General features: G+C 37.0%; 1 protein-coding gene across 5 annotated transcripts in view; it reads left to right on the top strand.

The window, feature by feature from the left end:
* Positions 1-322: 322 nt before the first annotated feature.
* Positions 323-4,355, top strand: part of RhoBTB (Rho-related BTB domain containing) — a 152,819-nt gene continuing 148,786 nt past the window's right edge. For 4 of the 5 annotated variants that reach the window (XM_068389557.1, XM_068389556.1, XM_068389553.1 and 1 more), the window contains exon 1: positions 323-820. The gene's annotated coding sequence lies outside the window, so the exon portion shown is untranslated. Of the gene's footprint in view, positions 821-878; positions 957-4,355 lie in introns of those variants that run through there. The other variant, XM_068389552.1, reaches the window with a different exon arrangement.

Below are 4,355 nucleotides of genomic sequence, written 5' to 3'. Positions count from 1 at the left end.
AAGATTTATTTTAATGCTGCATTCGTGAAATGTTTTATTTTTATCGTTCATTAAGTCCCGTAGTTTATTTATTTCCTTTCCTCACGGGGCTATTTTTTCCTGTTGGAGCCCTTGAGCTCATAGCATCCTGCTTTTCCAGCTAAGATTATAGCTTTGCAAATAATAATAATAATAATAATAATAATAATAATAATAATAATAATAATAATAATGGACAAAAAGAAGTATCTGGCATTTGAAATAGCAACACATGGCAACTCAAAGCAGTCGTCCCACAGACCCACACCCTAGCGGCGGCCTTGCCAATTGTTATTCAGTCTCTTCTTATCCTTGTGAGTGGTAAGAGCTAACTCATTTGGCTCCCGCCGCCGTCTCTTGATCCCCCCCACCGTCACACAACACCGTTAATCAGAGAGAAAGATTAAATGACCGGGCGAGTGGGAAACGCACGTAAATGAAAAGTGAATTATCGGGTGCAGAGATATTGGCCATTTATCGGGCACGAGGGCAAGATCCCCCGATCGAGTGCTTATCGATTCTTTTGCGTGAGAGAAAGAGAGAGAGAGAGAGGTGGGCTGGTCGGTAGTGATTCCTTCCCGTTTTTTGGGCTGTGGTGGGGATGTTATAGTTCGCAAAGCCATCATCTTTCGTGTGGAGAAGGTTTTTCTCACTGGCAAAACTTAATTGATAAGCAAAACAATCATCTGCAATTGCGAAGACAACGTTCTTCTTCGTCTTATCTCGCTTTGGGAGTTAACGGACTGTGAAGCCTTCAATGTTGGAGTAAAAGAAAAAAAAGGACAGATTCATTATCCATGAGGTATGTTATTCGCATTTTTATTTTGTTATTTGTCACGTGACGTAATTTTGTCATAGATTATATTTACTGTATAATGAGAGCGAAGCCTTCAATGTTGGAGTAAAAGAAAAAAAAGGACAGATTCATTATCCATGAGGTATGTTATTCGCATTTTTTTTTTTGTCATTTGTCCCGTGACGTAATTTTGTCATAAATTATATTTACTGTATGATGAGAGCGAAGCATGCATAGATAATGTATGTATAAAAACGTTTCTAAGCGATTTAATCCATCTAGTACTGTTGCTATCTCCTCTCTCTCTCGCTATTGTTTACAAACATGCAGTGACGTCACTAGATGAGTGGCTACATTTTTGGAGTTCCTTTACGATAAAACGAGTGTTGTGGAATGGTTATATGATGCCTCGTTGCTTTAGATATTTTGTTTACATTATATATAGTTTGGTATATAAGTTTAGGTGACGGGAGATTACAAACAAAATGATTAGGCCTATATGAAAAGGATGGTAGGCTCCTGACAGCTGCTGTTGTCTGCACGGGATTTGATAAACAGGCCTACACGAATGGAGATTTTTCAAGTCTTTCTCTGTCTGAGAACTTGTTGATCTGTTTGTTTACGTTGCAGTTGTTTGGGTCAACAAAGGCAGCTATTATTATTATTACGTGCTAAACTACAACCCTAGTTGAAAAAGCAGGATGCCATAAGCCCAGGGGCTATTTTTTTTCTTTTTATTAAAATGTTAAATTACATATTCTTTACAATCACAATATTTACAGTATAATCACATTTAATTGCATATTTCTATAAACAAATCCATCTAATTTAACAATTTACAACATCACACATCTTGATTTTAATTTTTAGTCACTCAAAAACAATAATTTATATACTTTTTGGCTACTTATTAGAAAGACTCTACATAAGACTTTATAGTTCATATATAAAAGATGTTTTATTGTTACTGTTCTTGAAATATATTATTTCAATTATTCATTACTTCTCATATAGTTTATTTATTTCCTTATATCCTTTCCTTACTGGGCTATTTTTCCCTGTTGGAGCCCTTGGTCTTACAGCATCCTACTTATCATGTAGTTTGTTTATTTCCTTTCCTCACTGGGCTATTTTCCCTGTTGGAAACCTTGGGTTTATAGCATCCTGCTTTTCCAACTAAGGTTGTAGCTTAGCTAATAATAATAATAGTAGTAATAAAGATACAGTGGTAAAAGCTTAGAATAAGAATTTTTGTCTAATAATTTGATGAAAATAAGCATTGCAAATTCACATTATCAAACGTAGACATACTTTTATGTATAGGTGACTGAGAATATATCATTTGCCAATATTTTATTCTCATGTATAGAAGGCAAAGCACAAACGCCGACACACGCAAAGATTTGGCTAATGCACGATGTCGTGTAATAAACTAACGTCTCCTGTTATTTTTACACGACTGATCGTGTATATTGTGATGTAATATTCACGATCGAAAATTTTTAGTGATTTACTTGATTTCTAGTATTTTTCATTAGTTTTTATACACCATATTCTATGGTTATCTATTAACAGTTAAATGCGTGAAAGGTTATATGTAAGAAATGTAGTTTATATGAACTACAGGTATTTATATTGAATATAGGCCTACTGTTTTAGTGTCAGTGGAGTCCCTGCCCCTTTTCATATAGACCTATGCAATGAACCAAGATGTGTATTTTCTTGTTTCAATTTTAAATGTATTTAATTCTAACTAGGCCTATAGTAATTAATGAAATATTGAAATAACAAAATGCAAGCTTATTGCTATTGTTCTAACTAGGCCTATATTAATCTTTGTATCAATAATACTAGTGATATAAAGAGCTATAGATAACTAGTATTCTGTATCAGTAATGTCATATTTAACTGTAAACTAAGAAATCTTAGGTAATTATGTTTGTTTTGGAAATCTTACGTGCTGTACGTAAATTAGGTCGTATAGTTAATAAACGCACACGAATCGTCGTGTAAATTATGATTGCACGGAAAAGGGCTGTACGAATGGTGTGAATACAGGATCTCATGAGCACGACTGAAGTGAATGCAGTCGTGCGTGTAAGCTATAAACATACGCGACTCGTGTATGCAGGCATCCTGCACACGCTAATGTATTTTATCAATCACACGCGCGTGTACCCAGACTCGTACGTGCACACACACACACGTGGACGTATGTGTACACACAGATTCGTGCATGTGCACACTTGCGTGTACCCACACAGAGTCGTGCGTGTGCCCACACACACTTGGGTGTGCCCTGGGATGTAACTTACCTGCAGATAATATATATATATATATATATATATATATATATATATATATATATATATACATACATACATACATACATACATACACAGTATATATACGTGTGTGTGTGTGTGCTCGTGTATAATAAAATGGTTAGGGTAATTAGTACAAATAAAACTTAACAAATAACGATACGACTATAAAATAATCATTTAAGAGAAAAGGCTCTCTCTCTCTCTCTCTCTCTCTCTCTCTCTCTCTCTCTCTCTCTCTCTCTCTCTCTCTCTCTCTCTCTCGTTTTTGTTTGTGAGTGCTTCTTTAGAAGGTTATATCCACCATTATATCAGAGTAAAACAAGAGCTATCTTCACAATCACTTGTTTCAAGTCTTTATGTAGCTTACAGTCTTATATGAGACTATCAACCTCCATATATTGTTCGTTTCCTCAGGACCGTGAGGTGAAATAAACTGGTAAATGCAATATATGTAGGAAGTTGTTGTAGTACGGTGGTAACGAGTTTTGCTTATCATTCGCATGGCAGAAGATCGATTCCACCCCTGGACCGTGAGTTTAAGCTGTTTACTGGGGAGGCCACTGCTGTGCTTGGGCACCACAGTTGGGGCCTTGTGCTTGCCCGGCTGACGTTCTGGTGAGCATCTATTTTGATGAAACTGGAACCGAAACCAGACACTTTTAATCGTAAATTATCTATTGACTCCTTCCAAAACCAACCATGTGTTGGCCCACTTCCTTTGAGGGAGTGTGAGCCCCCGCAATGTGAAGACATTTGAACCCCCTTCAACCATAACCCTTTCTGTGAGGGTGCCTGTAGTGAAAGGGTTTTATATATCCTCAAAGTTGTACTAATCAGGGATACTCCTGTTGGGTTTGTTTGCTCTGAGAGATCAGACTAAAGTCTCCCACCATCACCAATCTGCATTGGCTAAGTGGTGAGGGTACTGACCTAACCCCAGACACGACTCAAGGACATGTCTGAGGCCTTTATCCTGTCATCATTATTATCTCCCTCTACACCTATTGACGCAAAGGGCCCCGGTTAGATTTCGCCAGTCGTCTCTTATCTTGAGCTTTTAATTCAGTACTTCACCATTCATCATCTACCTCGTGCTTCATATTCCTCAGCCACGTAGGTCTGGGTCTTCCAACAATTCTAGTGCCTTGTGGAGCCTTCTATTGTATAAAAAAGAGGAATAGGAGTTTAGGTCATTGCTATGATAGTAAACCAAG

Source organism: Palaemon carinicauda, chromosome 16 (assembly GCF_036898095.1).
Source record: "Palaemon carinicauda isolate YSFRI2023 chromosome 16, ASM3689809v2, whole genome shotgun sequence".
Taxonomy (NCBI): domain Eukaryota; kingdom Metazoa; phylum Arthropoda; class Malacostraca; order Decapoda; family Palaemonidae; genus Palaemon; species Palaemon carinicauda.
This window is presented reverse-complemented; position numbering and strand designations above follow the sequence as displayed.